Source organism: Sciurus carolinensis, unplaced genomic scaffold (genome assembly GCF_902686445.1).
Source record: "Sciurus carolinensis unplaced genomic scaffold, mSciCar1.2, whole genome shotgun sequence".
Classification (NCBI taxonomy): Eukaryota; Metazoa; Chordata; class Mammalia; order Rodentia; family Sciuridae; genus Sciurus; species Sciurus carolinensis.
The window spans coordinates 108951-131323 of NW_025920311.1; the positions used below are offsets into that span (position 1 = coordinate 108951).

The 22373-nt window shown below is 48.0% G+C and overlaps 2 pseudogenes; one reads left to right on the forward strand and one right to left on the reverse strand.

Moving 5' to 3' along the window:
- Nucleotides 1-8202: 8202 nt before the first annotated feature.
- LOC124975573 (ras-related protein Rab-10-like) lies at nucleotides 8203-17766 on the reverse strand (annotated as a pseudogene).
- Nucleotides 17767-19853: 2087 nt separating this feature from the next.
- LOC124975574 (serine/threonine-protein phosphatase 2A 56 kDa regulatory subunit gamma isoform-like) lies at nucleotides 19854-20699 on the forward strand (annotated as a pseudogene).
- The last annotated feature ends 1674 nt before the right edge of the window (nucleotides 20700-22373 follow it).

A 22373-nucleotide genomic window follows, 5' to 3' on the forward strand; every position in this document is an offset into this window, starting at 1 on the left:
GACTCCTGAGCATGAATTTTCTTTTTTCTTTTTTTTTTTTTTTTTACTGGTGATTGAACCCAGGGACATTGAACCCTGAGCCATATCCCCAGCCCTTTTTTGTATTTTATCAGTGACAGGGTCTCCTTGAGCTGCTTAGGGCCTCCCTGAGTTGCTGAGGCTTTCAACTTGCGATCCTCCTGCTTCAGCTTCCAGAGCTGCTGAGATTACACGTGTGCCCCACAGCACCTGACTGCTTTTTTTTTTTTTCTGATTGTAATTAACTTGTGAACCTCGCATTGTGAAATTTGAAACAAGTCCCAGAGGGCCCAAGATGACAAGTATCCTTCCACCCTGCCCTGCAGCTCCCAGCACCTTCTACTGAGGCAGCCATTAGCAATGTCTGTGTCTCCTTAGTTAAGAAATCGCCTCTGAACATGTGTGTGGAACAAGAGCGCTTCTCTTGGTGACCATACTGACTTCCTGCTGGAGCCGCCCCTTGCTAGCAGTTCCTCCCCTTGTCACACTCCCCCTTTTATCCTCTGATTAGAGAAAATGCAGGGGTGCATTGACTCCACCCTGGACCAAGGCAGCAGAGGTGTGGGCTCTCCTTTGCAGCCTGAGGTGCAGCCCAGGGGCCAGAGTGTTTTTCTCTTGGGACTCTGGACCACATTTCTCTTTCTGGCTCCTCTGCCCTGGGGAGCACCCTTCTCCTCTGACCCTCGGGCTCTTCATCTGCACAGGGGACTGAGTTCCACTTCAGCTATGTCCCAAGATGCAGCCCCACAGGTTGGCACCTTTGCCTCTGCAGTCCAACATGTCCCGCTGTATCTTGAGTGGGCTCCAGTTGGCGTGTTCTCCAACACAGCCCCACAGAGGAAAGATCACCAAGAGGCACCAGCGAAATCTGCAGAAAAGAATGTGGTGGAGCCAGAAATGGGTAAGAACAGATCTATGTGGGAGGAGAGCAGGGCAGCACAGAAGTGTTCATCAGGCCACTGGTTTAACACTTTGTTCATCTTGCACACCAATGGACTTCAGTCTCTAATTGTATAGGTGTGTAAAACATCCCTGAAAAATCGAGCATCAGATTTGGGCACAGTGGCGCACACCGCTCATCCCAGCAGCTTGGGAGGCTGAGGCAGGAGGATTGTGAGTTCAAAGCCAGTCTCAGCAACTTAGTGAGGCACTAAGCAACTCAGTGAGACCCTGTTTCTAAAATATAAAATAGGGCTGGGGGTGTGACTCCATGGTTAGGCTCCCCTGGTTCAATCCCTGGTACCAAATAGAGCATTCTGAGCACAGTATAAGGTAGCAGCTGAGGGTGAGGGAAGAAAACCTAGACCTCTTTATACTCAGAACAGTTGGGAAAGAGTCCCTGCTTCATAGGTGGGGTGAGCTGGAGTCAGGGAGGAGAGCCCTCTTTGCATGTGGCACAGCTCCCCTGGTGTCCAGCAACTGCACAGGCAGGAAAGGGAAGAGCAGTGGTGGGCCACCCTGGCCTGGGCGGTCCCAGCCCACCTGCTGACCCACACAGTGGGCATGTGAGCAGGGTAAGAGTTACCTGTCAGGACTGTTGTGCAGACTGCAAGACCTGGCACGTCCCTGGACCTCACCCCTCTGAGACCTGCCCCATACCCACAACTGCCCCAGGAGACGGGCAGCTCCCCAGGGACCCACGGCCACACCTTGTAGTCAGACACCTTCAGGAGCCTCCTGCGGACTGGGTTGTTTGACCCAGGTGTTAAGATTCTACCCCTTGGCCCACCACACACAGGGTTACCAATTGCTCAGTTTACTAAAATGAGAATTTTCCTCTTAAAAACAGATAAGTCCCTTGTCTACCATTTCCATTGTCCTCATATATTTACAACAAAAGTGTTTTATGGAAAAAAAAAAAAACAGTGGGTGCAGAGCCTCTGATCACCCCTGTAAGATCTGAATTTGTGGCCTTGCCTGGTCAGGGCCTTACTCCATGCCTGTGGCTCACATCCACGTGCCTGTGGGTCTTCAGAACTGGCCGTCTGTAAGGGCATTTGGAACCCACTGGCCTGGAAGCTGCACCCATCCCTTCACTCTCTGCCCATCCCTTCGCTCTGCGGATGGAGTGCACCCCATCTGCTAGGTGGATGGTGAAAGGCATGAACCTTTCCAGTCCCTCCTTGGTCAGCTTTGTGGTGGGGTCCTTTCCACCCTGCTTGCACTCCTGGACCTCTCCCCTTGTGGGATCCTCCTGTGTCCATAAGCAGCTGTTGCCCTGCAGCTGCCAGCCACCATGGCTTTCAGTTCCGCTGCTGCACATGAACCCAGTTAATGAATACTGACCCAATTGAACCCTCCTCTCTAGCACACAAACTGGTGGGGTCAGGAGGCTTGCAGACGGCTCTGGTCTGGCTTCTTCCTCCCTGCTTCAGGCACAGACACAGGACAGGCACATCGGGCACAGCACCTCCATCTGGCTGGGCTGATTTCATTTGAACTAGATGGTGCCTTCTCAAGCAGGCACCTTGTCTGCCTTGCTGACCATGCACCCTGTGGAGTGCCAGGCCCTGGGAGTGCAGAGAAGGTGCTGCCCCAGGGCATAGTGGGGCCCACTCCCTGCCTGCTGGCACCAAGCTCTCTATGTTCTCACGCTGAGGTGCTGCTTCTTGGGACTGGGCCATGCGTGCCGGTGATGGTGGGCAGGGTCCCTGTCCCATGCCCACTCCGGGGCTGGGCCAGTTGCCTCCCTTCAGGCTGGATCTGACCCTGAACAGTGAGGGTGGCACCCACGCACCCCCCTGAGGACAGAGGAGATGCCACGCTGACAACATCTGTAACCTGCTGGGCTGGTCATGGACATGTCTGAAGAGGGCCTTGGGTGCAGGCCTGCTCTGGGGTGCGAGCAGTGTCCTCTCGGCACCAGTGTCTGGACCCTGTTAGAATGATCTTCTGTCCCCAGGCTCAGGTTAGTGTTGAGGGTCCCGACAGTCCTGCAGCTTGGAGGGGCTGGTGTCTGCTCACTGACTGACAGGAGGCCTCAGAACCAGGATCTGTCCAGCACCGGTGGGTTTGCCGCAGCCTCTGGGAGCCTCTGTGTTGCCTGCACAGCCCCCGGTCCCTGGTCCCCTGAGCTGTGCCCTCTCCCCGTCGGCACCCCACCCACCCTCTGCACATTGTTCCAGATGCTTCCTCAGGATGACAGGTGGTAGGGGGCCCCAGGGCCCCAGGCTCTGTGTTTGGGGCTGGGCAGGGGGAGCGGGAGGGACCGCGCTTCTCTGCAGTGCTCTGCTCTGCTCTCTGCCAGTCTCCAGGGAGTGGCCAGCATGTTTTATCTCCCCACAACCAAGACCCTCATCTCTAGATAAAGGGCTCAGATGTGGGGTTCCTGGAAAGCTGCTTGCAACTGATAACAGTCTGTTGGTGGCCACAGCGCAGGAGCCTAGAGGAGTGGCATGGCCTGATTATAATAAAGCTGTGTGGTGCCGCGTGCCTGGATTTGATTGTGGGGCTGCAGCAGAAGCCCCTCCCTGCCTCCTGCCCAGGTGCTCAGTGGCACCTGCTCCTGCTCCTGCTTCTGCAGCCGGCCCCTTCACTGCTTACTCCTGCCAGGGCCTGATGATTCTGTTGGCGAACATCTGCTTGAGTTTGGTAGTCACTTATTTTTTCATTCTCGTCGTCCTTTGTCTCCTCATTCAGGCTGGCAGCAAAGTACTTCTTAAAAAGACCTTTGGCTGGTGGCCTCGGCCCTGAGTCATGTCTGGACCTGCTTGGACCTGGATGTGGGTTGCTGTGGGATTTGGCTTGGTAGCTTGGAGGTGCTGGGAGGTGCAGGGGTGACTGGGTCAGGTTGGGTCCTTTACTCAGGGCCAGCAGGGACACTGTTCCCTACACACAGAGGTCTGGCCTGGAACCTGCAGGAGGAGGGCTGGGCTCCCCTGGAGCTGCCTTCCCTCAGAGGGGATCATGGGCTCCCCTGGGTGCCAACACGGCCAGCTGGACACGCAGGGTCCAGGGGCAGTGTTCATGGTGCAGTGTTGCTTCTGGGGTGTTGGATAGGCCCAGGGACTGTCACACAGCCTCGATGTTCATCTCGCAGTCAACCTGCACGCAGCTCGGACCATGGTCCCCACTCACATATGGAAAAGAGGAAGCCCCGGGATTAGTGACCTCCAAAGGTCACATGCGTGGAGGGCATGGGGATGTGCCCTGCAGCTGTGAGCCCTGAGGCCTGAGCCCTTGCCCGTCCCCACTGCTCCCTTTGAGCTCTCAGCTTGTTGGCCATCTGCAGATGTTTTTGGAGTGTCCTCTCTGGACCAGTGCTGGGGGTGCAGGGGTAACTGCATCAGGCTGGGTCCGGTCCTCAGTGAACTCTCCTTTATTTGGGGACCCAGATGCAACCAGTAAGGAAGGTGGTTTCAGAACAGGCTAGGGGCTCTGAAAAGAGGACACCAGGGACATGGTGGCCTTTTTTTACTAGTGTGACCAGGAAGAGCTGTCTGAGGGCAGGATGTTTGGACTAACACTGGGCAAGCAGAAACCAGGCCTGGTAAAGACAGGAGGGGAGCTGGTTGGACCAGGAGGTAGCAAGTGTAAAGGTCCTGTGGTCAGCATGTCTCTGGCAGGCTTGAGCATTAATGTAGAGGCCAGCAAATCAGGGATGATGTCAAAGGAACTGGCAAACTGGGAGCAGGCACTGAGAGGCCACTGGTAGGGCAGCCACTCTATTGTCCAATGGCAGGTGATAGTAACCAGGCCTGTGAATGAGTAGTGGACGCTTGTTTTTCTTAACAGCTTAGCACAGTGCAGGAGTGTGTGTGTGTGTGTGTGTGTGTGTGTGTGTGTGTGTGTGTGTGGTTTTACTCCAGGCTGCAGGAGGGATGTGGAGGCAGGGCAGCCTCGTCACTGACCGAGGCTGCGTGGATGGTACACAGCAGAGCTGGGTGGTACACGCCCACAGCCTTGTGTTCCCACATGCGTGTCCCATGGCTCTGCCCCTCCTGACTGCTGTCTCCAGGCCCCTCCTCTCCAGGCCCCGTGGTCAGCAGATCTTTAAAGACTGCCATGCCCTCTTCTCATAGCATTTCAGGATCCGGACACTACGGGGGCAGGGATGTCATTATGGGCGTGAAGGGTTAGGACATGGATGTCTCTGGAACTAGCCAGCCTGTGCTGTTGGGGAAAGACCCGGCACACGGGAACACTGCTTTCATCTTCAGCCAGCTGTTTTTCCCAGTGACCCTCCCTGGGTGGGGCTGAGAGCGGCTGACCTGCCCAGGGAGGGACAGTTCCTGAGCACAGTTCCTGAGGTGCCCACTGACCCAGCCTGCTCAGCTCAGCTCAGCTCTCACTAAACCCAAACACCACACCCCAGGTGGTGCCTGTGACCACCTGACCAGGCTCCTGGGCTGGGGTCAGGTGGAGTCGACTCCACCTTGCTGAGGACCCTGGCTTCCCCAGGATGTCCCTGGGAGACTCCCACTCCTGGAGCCCCAGCAGGCCCCTGAGACAGTGCAGGGAAGGTGACCAGTCTTTGCCAGAGGTCTCTGAGCAAGAGGGAGGTGTCTGCTTGCTGGTTGGTTAACCAGCTCCTGCCTGGCACAAAAACCTCTTGCCGTTGAGTTAGGTTGCCAAGATTGAAAAACTGGGTTTTCCTGTGTAAAGTTGTGTTTTCCGCTTCTTTTCAAAACTCTGAACTTCTGGCCATACCGAGTTGGCCTCCCCAGGGGGCAGAAGCCGGATATTGCTGAGGAGAGGCTACCCCTTGCACTGCCCATTAACCTTCTGGTACACCATTGTCCCCAACCCTCTCCCCTCTATAAGTTTCTGTCAGTCTTCTGGGAACCTGTCTTACCTTCCTGAAACTGCTTGGCATCTAATGTTGGGATGCCAGAATGTTCCCAAGTCCTCCCGTTTCCACCTGTTTGTGTTTGTGATGTGGTCTCTGTGGTTGTGGATGAGGCCAGGTAGCCAAGGCACCCAGCTGAGGTCCTGGCATGTGGCAGGAGATATACTGCCCATTCTTTCTTTGGCCTTCAACTTACAGAAAAGGGGCAAAGTCCTAATATTAAGCAAACAAAACTCTTGTTTCAAACAGATTATACAAAAATTAATTTGTACATCATTTCTCTTTTTTGATATTTATAAAGTGCAGATTTAACTAAAGGTAGTCATATCCTTTCTCTGTACAATGACAAATATAATTATGCAAACAATAGTCAGTCTGTTACCCCAAAATCCCAGTGTTTAGCTCTCAAACTTTAAGTAAATGAATTTGAATAAAGATTAAAGAGGGTTAAAAGTAAAAAAAAACTAAGACACATTCCAGATAAAGGGAAGCAACCAATACATTAACCTAACAACAATAGGTTTAACATAAAACTTTTCCAAAAAAGCTGTGACAGCTTTTCATTATTTTGTACTGGAATATTATGGATTATTAGCCAATGCTGCTTTTTACTATTAACCAATTATAAAGTCAAATGAGGGGAAAGCCTAAGAACAAAAACCAGCATGACATATGAAATTGTTAGCACTATCTGAAAATTCATGAATTTTCAATGTAGATAAATCCCTATGTTGTTGTTCATGTAAGCCAAGCAGTCATTAAAATGTGTCACAACACAAGAGTTTTCAATGGAAGCTTCTGTCCTAAACTCAGCCTTGCTTGAACTGAATTATCCTAATCACAATTACTCCAACAAAGGTATCACCTTAGGACACTAGCAGCATAACAAACTCAACCTACCCTATCTTAATAATGATAATCAATGAATCACAAGAAAGATGAATCGAAGAATGGACCGGGTTAGAAATAGCTAGAGGTCTTATATTTACATGGGAAGACTTTGTTGTCCTTTTTCAAAATCCATGTTTGTTCAAGATTTCTAAGAGGGCATGACCATAGGACTTAAAATTAATAATATTCTAAAATATTACTACATCTTAGGGTAAGGACAACTTAAGACAGAAAAAGTGTTCCTCGGAGGCCAACACATTTGGCAAACATGTTAAGAAAATACACTCTTTGTTTCCCACTTTTAAAAAAGAATCTTTACTGGGGTGCCAAACTGCCAGAGTAGTTGCCAAAATAGAGACTGCTCAAATTTAGATCCAGAGTGATTCTAAGAAAGTGAATAGGATATACATGTAATTATAAAGACAAACCACAACACCATCCAAACACTACAGCATGCACTAATGTCTTCCATTTCATAAACTCAATGGACAGACAGGAAAAGAACAAAGGGAATCAGAGGTACATAGAAGTAAAACAACCAATGAAAGAATCTGGGACAGAGGTTTTAGGGAACAATATATATGTAAGGAAGAAAGCAGTTAAGTGATATTTGATATTTGGCAGAATTTATCTTTCAGTTTAGTTAGCAAGTTACATCAATGCTTTATGTTAAACTTGACAACTTACTAGTTTCCCACTTTCATTTTAAAATAACTCATACCATGATGTGGTGGGGGAGGAAAAGCCAATAAAGCACCATACAGGAAGATGAGACACAGTGAAATAAGAGGCCAAGGAGATCCAGAGGTGGGAACAATTTGAAATAACAAGACCACTCAAAATGAGATTCAGCAAACCAAAGTTGTCATTTCTGCAATACCCTTTGTCCTCTATTAACAACACTTTGAATTATACCTAAGTAAACCACAAACATTGTAATGGTTTATATTATGTCTACAGCACATTCTTCCACCAAAACAAAAAAGTTAAAACCAAAGAAGTTCCTTTCCACATAAGGTACAGGATTAAATTAACCCCATTTAGAAATGTAAGGTGAAAATGAGTGATTTCCCAGCTTTCGTTTTTCTTTTGCTATCATGTGCCTATAGATTACAGGGACTCAAGCATGTTTTGTATGACAGAAAATTCCTCTCTTGTACAAAATAAAAGTGTTATGTCTAACTTTAACACAATTTGTAGAATAGTTGACATGATTGCTGTAAGTTTTAATGTAGTTAAAAAATGGACTCTAATGCAACTGAAATGTGGTGGTGAACTGAACAAGTACTATCAAAAATGAGGTCATATACTTGACTTTTCTATACATTTTTTGATTGAAGAAAATTATAAAGAAATCGGCAAGCAGTCACAGATGAAAGACAAATAAAATAGGTGAATTGTAGAGTTATGATGAGAATCAAAATCTGTTTAAATGGACATAGTGGTTTATTTTGCAGCAAGGAGAGAAACAGGTGGTGGATAGCAAGGACAGAACAGGAGAATATTCAGCAACCTTTGCTCTTCCATCCTTTCCCACCTCCTCCACTGCTGATATCTACATTTTCAGTTTACCAGGATCTTTTGAAGGATACCTTCAACTAATAGAGGGATGCCTTTCCATGTTTAGACTTTTACACTAGTCTCAAAAAATTCTAATGCCATGATCCCTTATGATCTATTCTCCTTTGCCTTTAGGTACAACTCTTTTACTGTCCATATCACACTTGTTTCCTAGTAACATTCTTTCCATATGTTCGTTGGTATGCTCGTCTATTTTTCTAAGCATTTGCAGATTTTTTCAAAACATTTACAATTGATGGTGTCATGTCCTAGCATGATACCCATTGCTCCTCTGTAGTAGGATATTGTGATGGTGTAAAATTGCTCCTGGCCTGCTATATCCCATATCTGTAGTTTGATATTCTTTCCTTGTAACTCAACTGATTTGATCTTAAAGTCTATTCCTGTGGTGGAAATAAAGGTGGTATTGAATGTATCATCCAAAAAAGGATGAAAGTATCCCCAAACCAGAGTCCCCAGTCAAGAGTAGCTTGAAAAGCAGGTTGTTTGTCTTCTTCAACTTTTGGAGGAGCAGCTTGGGCTCTCAAACCCAGTGACCCCAAGGGAACAGTCCTTCTCACCATGGTCAACTTCTCACAAGAGTTTTCTTGGTTGGGAGAACTGGGGAAGCATGGGAAAAAAGAGGGCTCTAGAAGACACAGGTGACCTATAGCCTCCTCAATGAAGCCTCATCCATGGCCTTGTCCTGTGCTTCCAAGGGTGGGGACCAAGGCTCCGCAGCTTCTCCCAGCTGTTCTGACAAGTTCCTGTGTTCATATTTTTCTTTAAAAGAATTTTTAACTCCACACTAACATTCCAAAAATACTGAGGAGGTTTAAATGCTACACAAAGAATTCAAAGGATGAATAAAAAAATACTCAATGAAATCTGAGATAATACAAATAAGCATTTCAGTGAATTAAGAAAAACAATACAGAATAAATAAGCAATAAAATAAACATGTAGAAATTGGGGAAAAGAAACAAACACAAATTTTGGAAATTAAAAATCTCAGTAAGTCAGATTAAAAATTCAGTTGAATATAGAAACAACAAAGTGGGTCAAAAGGAAAAGAGCCTATCTGAACTCAAAATATGATTTTTCTAAAATATCATATTCAGACTGAAATAGAGAAAAAAGAAGCCTCTAGAACACCATTAAAATATCAAACATTCATATAATTTGCACACCAGAAGAAAAGTTACATTCATAATATATAGAAAACAAATAAAATTGAAAGAAGAATAAAAAATTTCTCAAATATTAGGGAAAAAAATGGACATCCATGTTTCAGGGCACTTAGAATCCCACACAAACATAGTCAGAGATGAACATCTTTATGATATGTCATAAATAAATTTCCAAAAGTGCAGAAGAAGAAAGAACTTTAGAAGTTGCAAAAGAAGATGTGCCATGCCACAATAAATGAAAACCCATTTGACAAACAACAGATCTTACAGCTGGATCCCTAAAGGCTAGAAGGGCATGAAATAATGTAATTAAAGTCCTGAAAGAAAATGACTGTCAACGTAGATTAATGTAAGAGCAAGGTTATCATTCAGAATTTAAGAATAAATAAATACCTGTTAAGCATAAACAGAGGGAATTCATAACTACTAGACCAGCATTATAGATTATATTTAAGAGAATTCTATCTATACCCAGAAGAGAAATAAAGACAATTGCAGTCATGAGAACATGTGAAATAATAAATCACAATGAAAGGGTAGACAGGCTAAATAGATGTAGGAAAGAATCAAACATTATTAATGTTGTAGACCATCAAACTTCTAAGAAGAGTAAAAGATGAAGAAATGAACATAGAATATTCAAAACAACCAGAAAAAAAATACTGAAATGGCAGAAAGAAACACATACCTTTTAATAATCATTCTGAAATAAATACACTTAATTCTCTGAATGAAGAACAGGCTAACTGAATACATCAAAAATAAAATAAGATTCAACAATATGCTGTGTATAAACTCACCTAAAATGCAAAGACAGACTCAGACTCAAAGTGAAAGGCTGGATAAAAGTATTATAAGCAAATGGAATTCAAACACAAACAAGGATAACGATAATTTTGACATCAGATCTGCTATTTTGCTGGCACCAGTATTCTGCCCGCGAGAATACAGCACTTGGTATGCAATCTCTGCGATAGGGAACTCCAGCACAGGTGTGCCCAGGGAACCATGCCAGCCTCCCAGAGGGTGGCTCCTCCACTTCCCAGCTGCACCACTAGGCTCTGCAGCCTTGTCCTGTGCTGCTGACAAAAATGCATGTCGTGCCAACCCTCTGTATGCCACTATAAGGATGATGTCACCCCCCTAGAGGGGGGCAGCTCACTGAAGAACACGGCCTGCGGAACCTGCAGGAGGACTCATCTCTGTTCCCATCCACTGCAGGCTTCCCAGTGTACAGGTAGCCCAGCCTCCAGCACTCAGGGCTGTATGCACACACACATCACACGCATACCACGCAAATACACACACCACACATGTAACACACCCATGCACACACAAACACCACATATTCACACACACCCCATGCAAACACGCCCCAATGCACACACATCACACAAAATAAGCACTACACATGTACCACACATACCACAGACACTAATCACATATCCCAGGCACACACACACCAAATATACACACACCACACAAACACACCAAATGCCCTTTGCACACACACAGACACACACTAAACACATGTAGCACATACACCCCATGAACGCACACCCCACACACAAAATTTCATGTCAAGCACACACACCCATGCACACACATCACACACAATAAACACCACACACATACCAAACACACATACGACATACATTAAACACACATACCACACACACCAAACACACATCCCATACACACCACACATACACATACCACACCTACACCACACACACACCCAATGCACAAAGACACTAAACACATACCACACACGCTACACACACATAACACACACACTCCATGTACACACACCACATACACTGCACACACTAAAAACACACACGCCATGCACACACGCAGCAAACACACACCACATGTATACCACACACATATACACCATACAGAACCACACACCATACACACCATGAACATTTCTTAAGTCAGTGAAGAAGATGCATGACTTGCCCCTGAGACTCTCCCACTCATTGAAGGACAGACATCTTTAAAGGGTGACTCATGACTCGGATACCTGAATGCCTCTTAACTAGTGAATTGGCAAGGGAGCCAGCAGGGTGTCCCATACCTTCCGAGAGAAAAGCCCAGGAACAAACAGATGAGACACAAATGCAGGAGTAACTCTGCCTGGCAGATACTGAACTGGTCCAGGTCCACACGGAGGGAGATCCACTGACTCCGCCAGGCGAAATTTCCATTTCAGTGCAAAGATGATCAGTATGGCTGCATCTTAGAGTTGATGCAGCATGAAGATGCAGGAAGGAGCGAGAGACCCCAGTAAGCAGTCAACAGCTGGTGAGCCTCCTCCCAGACACCTTCCCCATGGAATGGCTCAGCTGGCCATCTTTCTGGTCTGGTTCAAAATCCTCCATGACTTACCTCCACAAGTTAATTAAAAAAAAGAAAAAAAACTAACCTCCCAAACAAATGACATAGCCAGGATTGAAAATAAGTCAAATCACCAAGCATAGAAAAGGAGAACAAATGCTTAAGCAGGTCCTGAGACTCATGTCCCAGGAGGAGGGACAGTGAGTGCCCTGAAAAAAAGGTAGCATAAGGCCAGGTTTGCAAATCGGCTCCCAGGACATGAGCCAAGGAGCCCAGCCAGGCCAGCACTCCAGATTTCAGAAGTGGCCCATGGATGGTGGTGAGGGAGGAGCAGCCCAGGCCAAACCCCAGAGTGCTGGTGCCTAGAGCTGGGGAAGAGGTCCAGAGGAGAGATGGCCAGACAGGGTGCCCTGAAGCTTGGCAGAGAATGCCATCAATGATCAGAGCCTGCAGCAGAGTTGTTGTAGGACTGGGATGCCACAAAGGGACTACAAGAATGGTGTCAGGGACACACACAGGTGCTCCAGGGCTCCTGCAGCAGTCAGCAGAGAGAGATGGGCAAAATGGCTCAGCCCAGCAGCTTTGCAGAACACCAGGAATGGGAAAGGAGGAATTCCATCAAGAGATAGTGAAAGAAGAGTGGTTATCGGTCTCCTTTGGCTGGTGGGAACAGGAGGGAAATAAAGAGGGTCCTAAAGGGACCAGGCAGAAATGGGGATGAAGTCCATGTTCACAGTCCCCAGCAATGTTTGGGCTATGGGTGTCCACATCCCCTACTTGGTGCAGATTTTTGGCCAACTCCACCTCCACAAACCTGCCTTTGGACTTTGGTTTGCTTTGAGACTGCTGCCCTCAGCCTGGGGCTCTCCTGGTAAAGAGCAGTGGGAACTGAGGGAGATAGGCTTGGTGGCATTGAACCTGTAAGCACACAGACTCCAAAGTAACAGGGAAAGGTGACTCTCCAATGAGGCATGAGCTTTTGAGTCAGAAGACTCATGGAGCAGGTACTCCACATAGCTGCCCAGCAGGACAGCAGTCCTGAAAACTTCTGCCCAGGTGACCCCAACCACCAACCACCAAACAAGATGGAACAAATAATCACCAGAAGGCTCATGGCCAGACCGGTCCTGGAGAACTCACACTCTGACTTATAGGGTGGACTTTGGTCAACATTCATCTGAGCCTTGTCCCTCAAGAGAGGCAATGTGCAATGTCCATTCCAGAGTCTAAACCTTAGGAAAGCAGTGCCTTCTGTGCTGCTGTGGTGAGTGGCCTGTGACTTCTGAGCCTCCTTCCTTGGGTTCCTTGTCATCCTTGGATGATTTCTGAACATGGTGCTGGCTTCCATGGAAGACTTTTCTCCAAGTTGCCTATTCTTGATTGGCAGGCACCTCAGCTGTGTGAGGCACCCCAAAAAAGAAAGTGCTCCTAAGGAAAAGCCACTCATACATCACATGTTGCAGCCCACACCTAGAGAGGGTGCTGGGAAGGTGAGCTGGCAGGAGGTGGGAGTTGCCATACTGTCAGTGCAGGTGGAGCCCACTGGGCCTCCAGAGGAAGAGTGACAGGAGACCAGAAGCTGCCTGGGAGGTCTCCTCACAGACCTGACAGCACAGTCTGGGTTCTATGCAGAGGAGGAGGAGATGTTGTCCTCATGCAGAATTTCAAGACCTCACATCCTAGACCCTGGGGTGGAATGTCCCTAGGTGGAGGGTTCCCAGGACCTGGGAGCTGGCTCCTGAGGACACTCCTGGGGATCCTTCCCCAGGTCCTTAACTTCAGCGCCACCCAGGTGCCTCATCCTCTAGCCAATTCCTTGACACCCTCAGGGAGAAACAGTGTGTGGGACGTCCACTGCTCATTCTGGCTGTTCAGAGACTGCTGGCACTTATGTCCATTCAGCATCCTGTACTGCAGTTCAGGTGACAGGGCTTGAGCCAATTTCCAGACACCTCTGCAGCACCTGGGTCTGAGCTACAGTATTACCCTGGCCCCAATTTGACTTGGTAGGGGAAGCCCAGCCACCCTGTGGAGGGAAAAGCCTGGTCCTTGTTCTTAGGGAAGGCATGGATATTGTCCTCTAACTCCCTGATGGCCAAGCAGCAATGACCTGCCCCCAGGGGACTGTGCACCTGCCTGCTGGATCTGTGCTGGTCACACAAGAGCTCACTTTCAGGGCAGGTTCAAAGATGGAGCAGATGAGGACAAGTGCAAAATGATCATATGGTCAGCAATACCAGACCCCAGCCTGGAATGTCAGGACAGTGGCGAGTGCCACCACACTGGCCTCAGAATACTGGCGCTGAGTAAGACTGAACTCAGATTCAAGGCTATCAGGCCCCTCTGGCTGCTGGAGCCTGACCCACACCCTCAGACATTGGAGCCCACCCTGCCTAAACACAACCAGAAAGGAGGCCAGTGGCCCAGGGGCCACTCCCAGGCCCCCCATGTTCATGGTAGAACTTTACTGTCTGGTGCAGGTGGCCACTCCTCTGTCCCTCTGTCTCAGGATGCACTCTGTTTTCTTTTCCTGGCCTAGGTGAGGGTGCCCATGTAGACAGACCTGGGAGGAACTGGGAAGCTCTTAGGGGAGCTCTGCTTCAGGGTTACAAGAGACAAGGTGTTCCAGCAGGAGGAGACCTCCACACAGATGCAGAATGGAAGGCAGATGGGCCAGGATCCTCCAGAGTCCTGCTTAAGCAAGTCCCCAACAATCAGCCACCCACTTAGGGTATCACAGATGCCACCAGGACATCCTGACAAAAGCACCTGAGAAGACACAGGGAGACCTGCTAACAGGTCACCAGTGCGCAGCATGCCAAGTATTATTCCAGAGGGGACACACTGAATGCTCAGTTAACTGCAAGGATTTCTGGAGCCCTGTGTCTCCAATATATTCTCCCATGCTGTGCAAATGAAGTGCTTCTGCTTATTTTCACAGGGATGGGACTCAACCACAGAGAGAGCTTCAGGCCACCTGGAGTGACCTTGGCAAGCTCCAAGCTATTGTCCTTCTGGCTCAGGCTCTTAGCACTTGGTTCAGTTCTTCTCCTGCTGTCTCTCTACTGCTTCTCCCTCCAGCCAGACACCTTGCTCTGCGTGGGTGTGCATCTCCCCACTAGCCCCAGGCAGCAGCATGGCCAGTCCTTCTGGTGACCTGGTCCCATCCTTCTTCCATCAGGCTGGCCCAGGATGGCCTTTTCCTGCAGCTGCCTGGGGTCCTCTGTCATAGCCAAGCCAGCAGCTCAAGATCAGAGAGCTGAATGTGATTTGGACTGCATGGTGACAGGCAGCCAGAGAAGCCACCAGTCCAGCTGACAGTGCTTACCAGGAGAGAGTTCATGTGACTGCTTTGGAACTACAGGATCCTTTGGTGTAGTCCATGGGTCAACACTTCATTTCAGTGACACACAGATCTTAGTACCCACCAACAATGATGTAGGCTGCACTTTACCACCATATTTCCTGGCTATGACTGCTGCTGGCCAGAGAAAGCAGGCTTGCAGGTTTCAAAGATGTTCACCCACATAAAGGGGAAGCAGCTTGGGTGTGAAGGTACAGACATGATGAGGACATAGGTGGGATGAGGACAGGTGCTAGAACCATGGCGGGCAGTGCCAGGTCCATGGTCTGCTCCCACCGGACAGCTGGAGACACTGCCTGTGTCCTGCTGCAGGTGTTTCACTGGTCCTTATGCAGCACCAAGGCCATTACTGACAAAGTAGGAACTGAGGACAGGGGCCAGAACTTGAGCACAGGATGACAATGTGAAGCAGGGAAGGTGGTAGTTCAGTTCTTCACCTCTGAAGGCCTACACCCCTGTTCCTCCTCCCTGCCAAGGTCACAAGTGTCCCTGTGGTCACACTTTCCTTACCTTGTTGGAGAACCAGAGGCCTCCCAAGGTAAGTGATCATCCCAAAGACCATAAGTCCAGTGTTCCCAGGGAGTTGCCTGAGCCATTGCACAGCATTGACTCCCAAGGGTAGGTCACCCACTGCAGGTCCTCAGGTGTTCTTTCTACTCCACAGTCAGGCATCTATTGTATGCACATTTGAAAGACGTGCCAAGCACATGATTTCAAGGATACTATCAGGACTTCAGACTTTGCCCTGATACTTAAGAATAAGTTTATTTAGGTGTGTAATAAAAAACATAACCACACAGCACAACCATGATTTGTGATCCTTATTATTTTTCTTTGGTGGGGATCAGTTCCCTTTGAATAAGGAAAATGAGAAGGAAAAGTCGAAGGAGTGGAAGGGAAGACAATAAAAAGGAGTGGTGGGGAGAAGATGGCAGGAAGCAGGGGAGACCAGGGGAAGGGAGGTAACCATGGCCCTCTCTAGGAGAATGTGCATGGACCACAAATGGTGGCCTGCATGTGAAAGTGATCCCTCCTGAGGTCCTCCATTTCCCAGGAGAAGATAGAAACCCAGATTTAGGTGAAATGTCCCAATTTAAAATGCCTGCAAGTATTTCATTCCTAACTGCATTAGGAAGACAAACCAGCTTTCCCTGCATGGCCCAGGAGGCGGAGGTGAGCCCAACCAATGGCCTCCCCAAGGTCACCCATCCTTGCCAAGTTGCTGGCTCAGTCAGTTGACTGGGGATGGTTTGTTTTGGGTTAGGAATTGCGAAGCTCTTGGAGAGAGAAGCCTCAAGAAGCAAGATGTCCTCATAAGGAACACTTGCCTCCCAAGGCCAGATGTTCTGAGCTGTCCATATGCAGCCTTTGCTTGGAAAAGACTCACTTGTGTTTCTTCTATTTTCTTTTTCCACCTGTGATGTGCTAACATGAACTCAGATGGATTTTTACAGGCGGCCATTTAATGACCCATATCAACCAAGACTAGCAACCTGTTTCTATGCAAACCCTGCTTTGGGCATGAGCTAAGTTCCTCCTACTTCCATGGCCCTGGGCAAGCCAAAGCTATCCCTGCTTCCCATGAGCATTCTGGAAATTTGGAGGCAGGGATGGAGCTTCTGGAAAGAGTCCCCACAGGGCTGTTCCCACCTGCCATAAGTACTGGCCTGGCCTCTCATTTTCCCAGAGCAAGAACAGTAGGCACCCTGGGAACCACTTGGATGCCCTCAGCTCCTGTTGCCCTTTCTCAGGGACTCAAAGTGGGGATAGGTTCTGACCTGGGTGCACAGGGCAGGAGACCCTGGCCACCTCGTTTCTGAGTGTCTTGTATTCATGCATATTCTGAACTTTCCCAGAATCTGAGAAGCTAATGGGTCTCCTCTTTCAGAGGGACAGTATGTGCTCATATCCCACATGCGTCTCATGATCACCCCCACCACCAGGGTCGACCTGAGCCCTACTGTATGGTTTTGAGTATATGTTGAAAATATTTAAATATCAGGAGATGACACATAGGGGCAACTTCCCTGGAAAGATCATCAGGACTAGATGACCATGCCCCTAGGGCTGCTCCATCAGCAGGTGGGCTCCCAGCCACCTCATTTTCTTATGACTCTGAGACCAAAGTCAGTCCCATATGCCACCTTTATCCCCTAACTGTGCTCTTGTCACAGGAAAGGCCCCTCCAGTTACCTCTGCTCCAGCCAGGAGTGTGAAAGTCACAGGGCAGAGCAGTGTTCATGGGTCCCATGCCCACTGGGTTACTCCAGGATCTGACCCTTGGGCATTCCACATCTCCAGGATTTCGGTGCCTGCCCCATATCCAGTGCCAGTTGGGGAGCAGAAAGAACAGTGGCCTGTTGCTGTGAGGTCTAATTCACATGGTGTTCAGACTGCAGGTAATTTGAGCCAACAAGGGCTCAGTGACTTGTCCACATAGGTTCTAACATTCAGACTAAAACCACAGCAGAAAAGGTAAAAGCACCATGGACAGAGGTAGCCAGAGCTGCAGCTGTGGTGCCATGGCAGACGGTGAGTGCTGGAGATCCTGTGCATCCCAGAGTCTGGCATCAGTGGGAGGCCACAACACTAGGCTGCAGCCTCACGGGCATGTCTCCATGAAACCCAGACCCTTTGCTTATTTCCAGGCAGGTGACTAAAGGAGGATAGCAGAGCTCAAACTGCACTGGCTCGACTCTGTTGCTTTACATGTGAATAAACCTCCAAGAAAGCATCTTGCCTTTTGCAAACCTATTAAAAATATTTACCTGGAGAATACAAACTTCACCTGCATTGTAATACCCACTACGTAAAATGTTGGTGTGTGCATAAGGTATAAAACAAGGAAAATGGGTAATTTTTCTCCTTTTTCCCTGATTTCTATTAGCATTGTTATAATGTGGTTTCCTCACAAAATAGCATCACACAATTTAAATATCAACGTGAACCTTGCACCACTCAAGCAATTGCTTGCTGCATCCCTTCTCTTTCCCAGTAAGCAAGCAACTAAACATGCTGCTCAGAGCCAGGCATGATCCCTACACCATCAGCTCCACACAGAAGAGACAAATCCCATCTTGGTATACTTTTCTTCCAGAGCAAAAACCTACAGAATGAGTTTGCAGATACAGATGGCATCCTGAATTTATTGTACAGAGAGCACAGGGAAGTCACATGGCCTATATCTTAGCCCAAAGCCCTGGCTTCTGGCAGGCTGCAGTCCATTCCTGCAAGCTTGGCTCTGTAGCAGGGAAGCTGAGCAGGGTATTCTGCTTCACAATCTCAGTCTCCTTGTCAGTCAAAATCCCTACTGCACACCACACATGCAGCTGGAGATGTGAAAGACAAGTGCACCCCAATGACCACATGAAGAGCATAGGAGCAGACTTGGCACTGGAAGCATCTCCTGGTTCAGGCGACATGGAAGGCATGAGGAGGGAGTAGGGAAATCTTGGCAGAGGGACTGACAGACCCAAAGGCCCTGTTGCCAGGCAGTGAGAAAGAAAGGGAGTGGACAAGAGCCAACCATGTTAACTTGCAGCCCACAGGGAGGGTCAGGGTTCACGTGAGTGTGAAGGAGTTGGGTAGGTGTCATGGGAAGATGACCAGATTGCCTCTTTAAAAGGACACTCAATCTGCTCTGGGAAAGAGGCTGGGAGTGCAGCAGCTGCAGGAGCTGGAGGCTAGTACGGAGACTCTGGGGCAGCAGACAAGGGGCAAGGCTGTGACTCAGCTAGACAGAGGCCTGGGGACGAGGCAGGTTGCATTGACACTTCAGAGGCAGTAGGGTCAGGGTGGTGAAAGATGAGCCTTCAACAACCAGCATCCTCTGAACTTGAGCACAGGCTGAGCCACCCAGCCAGCTGGGCACCTGCTGCAACCTGAGAACCCCATTTATGTTCTCACACTTTGATCTTCACACAGGTGTTTCAGGAGAACCTGCCCATACCAGTACAGTTCTAGGCTGAGGATGAATCATTGAGCAAGAGCATCTTGTCCTCTTTCCTGTTCCTGTCCCTCCCAGCCCTGATGTGCTTTGGAGGAAAGGCCTCCCTGGGCCTTGTCATTCCCCAGGGGAGGGACAAAGCACTGGGAGTGGGCATCTGACTTGCACATGTAGCTTCAGAACAGGATGGTGCAGACACACTTGACTTTTATATTCTTCTTGTTTACATGATGTGTAGACTGCCCTATGCCAAAGATGTCCACACCCATTCCCCAGAACCTATGATTGCTACTTTACACACATGGGTGGCTCTTTCAGTGCAATTAAACTAAGTTTCCTGAGACAGAAGGCAGGAGGGTAAGAACCAGAGGAAGTTAGTAAAGCAGAGGTCTGAGAGGTGGGGGAGACAGACAGATGATGGGTGGATAGGTGTACAGATGGTTGGGTGGATGGATGGATGGTGGTTGGGTGGATAGGTAGATCGATGGGGATGGATGGAGATGGGTAGATGGGTGGATGGGTGGATGGGTAAAAGGGTAGATGGATGGTTGGGTGGGTGGATGGATGTTTGGTGGAAGGATGGGTTGGTGGAAGGATGGGTGGGTTGGTAGAAGGATGGGTGGGTGGACAGACAGATGGGTAGATCAATGGGTATGTGGATTTTTAAAAAATATTTTCAGTTGTTGATAGACCTTTATTATTTTATTCATATTTTATATGTGGTACTGAGAATCAAACTCAGTGCCCATAGTCCATATGTTTTCAGTTAACATGTTTTGAACCTTGCCACCTTCCTCCAATACTACGGGAGCCGAATTTGACTCAGAGGAAGACAAACCAACGTTAGAAGCAGCCCAGCCACATCTGCAGCTTTTAGAGCTCTTTGACAGCGAGGATCCTCAGGAGAGACATTTCCTGAAAACCACCCTTCACAGAATTTATGAAAAGTTCTTAGGCCTGAGAGTGTACATCAGGAAACAGATAAATAATATATTTTATAGATTTATTTATGAAACAGAGCATCAAAATGGCATAGCAGAATTACTGGAAATTTTGAGAAGTAAAATTAATGGATTTGCCTTTCCACTATAAGAAGAGCGCAAGATTTTCCTATTGAAGGTGTTTCTACCTTTGCACAAAGTGAAATCTCTCAGTGTCTACCATCCACAGCTGTCATACTGTGTTCTACAGTTTCTAGAGAAGGACAGCACCCTCACTGAACCAGTGGTAATGGCACTTCTCAAATACTGGCCAAAGATTCACAGTCCAAAAGAAGTAGTGTTCTTGAACGAATTAGAAGAAATCTTAGACGTCACTGAACCCTCAGAATTTGTGAAGATCATGGAGCCTCTCTTCTGGCAGTTAGCCAAGTGCGTTTCCAGCCCACACTTCCAGGTGGCGGAGCAAGCACTGTATTACTGGAATAATGAATACATTATGAGTTTAATTAGTGACAATGCAGCAAAGATTCAGCCTATCATGTTTCCATCTTTGTACAACAGTCCTCTTGCATGCCCCAAGTCCAAGCTGCCTAGGACTCTCACATCAAGAAAGGCTTGGACACCCACTGCAGAGCTGGTCTCCCAGGACAGGCATTAACTGGGTTGGCGGCCACCATGCCAGCACACTTCTGGGTTCTGTAGAAAATACACTGTCTGTTCAATACCCGTCAGTTACTACAGGCAATGCTTCCTTGGCCCGATCCATAGGCAATAATGCTTGCCCGCCTCAGCTCGAGATTAGAAGTTCAAACAATGGTGGTTTCTCACCTGTCAACCAGCCAGGCCATGATGGTGTCCTCAGTGTCTGCATACCCCCACACAGCCTGAGTTCTACTGACAGAGTCAGAGCCCTTGGAAAGCACCCTGTCACATCCTCATGTCCTGCCTGCACGGGATGGGGAGCCTTTAAACAAGGCCATTGCATGGTGATGTTTTCAAATCAAAGGAACACTTTAAGAAGCATTACCTGTTTTTTTAAGACTTTAACCTCTGAAATTGTTTGACGTTATTGTTAGGCCAGTAGTTTGTATTTGCTTGACCTCACAGAAGTGGCTCTTTGCTTTCACGTTCTCACAGCCTACTGGGAGAGTGACAGGACAGTCCTCAGCTGCAGGCACCTACTAGGCATGTCTTTCCTTTGGTAAACGGCTTGTACACCATGTCCTCCTCTTATGTCTACTGAAAACCATATTTCCGAGTCTGTGGAACAGCTCCAGGATTCCAGGGGTAAGGTCAAAGAAGAAATTTGTTTCAAATGAACTCTCTTGTGTCTACCTTGACTGGAGTTGAATTTTTAAAATTATGTGTTCATATTTTTATTTGCAGAATCAATTTTTCATCTATTTACACATTGTTGCCCTTCAACAAGGCTCTTGAATTAATAAAACTTTGTTGTCTAGGAGGTCCACATTTTGTAGAGTTATGATGAGATCATCTGAGTTGAGCCAGCTCTTGGCCCAGTGCAGATTGCAGTGCCTTTGGGTGTCAAGTAAGGCACAGTGGCCGTGACACAGTCCTCAGAGGCTAGAGGAAACACCAGCAAGTTTGCGTGGGGTGGGCCTCTGGGAAGAGCACAGTTTACCATCCCATAAGGCAAGAACAGTGCGAATCCCCATCAGTCTTCAGTGCTGCTGTGTGTCCCCAGACCTCTTGCATGGAGTATGCTTTTGTGCAGATGGATAGCATGAGGAGAAAAACCTGTGACCTAGTGCTTTGTCTGTTCTGTATTTCTCTCAGGGTGGCCAGTATTTTGACAAACTATCCTGCTTGAAAGCTACTTGAGGTGTGTACTGCTGTTCTGACAGTGGCTATAGTTTCCTTCGTCTCTGGCATATATATAACCTAATGTCAAATATCTTGATGCATGAGAGGTGAAGCGTGACTTCTTTTAGGATCTGTGTTTTAATCATGGCCTCTGGTTATCCATGGAAGACTGTGGAAGTCAGACGTGGGGTCTGTGTGGCTGCAGCGCCCTGCTGCCCAGATTCCTTTATGCCTAGTGATGGTGCTGATTTCCCAGTGTCTTGAGGGAAAACCATCTGGGGGAGGGGATTCCTCGTATTGAGAGCAAGTGCAAGCACTGAAGGAAAAGGTAGCCCCAGCCAAAGTGGACAAATCAGTCCACCTTGTGAGAACACTTCCTGAAAAACTTGACAAGTATCTATCCATTTTACCATTACAAAATCTATGATTCAAAAAAAAAAAGTTCAGATGCCTTCTTATTTTGAGGGAAAAAGGGTGCTTTTATTGTATAAAGCAGCGTCCTCCATAT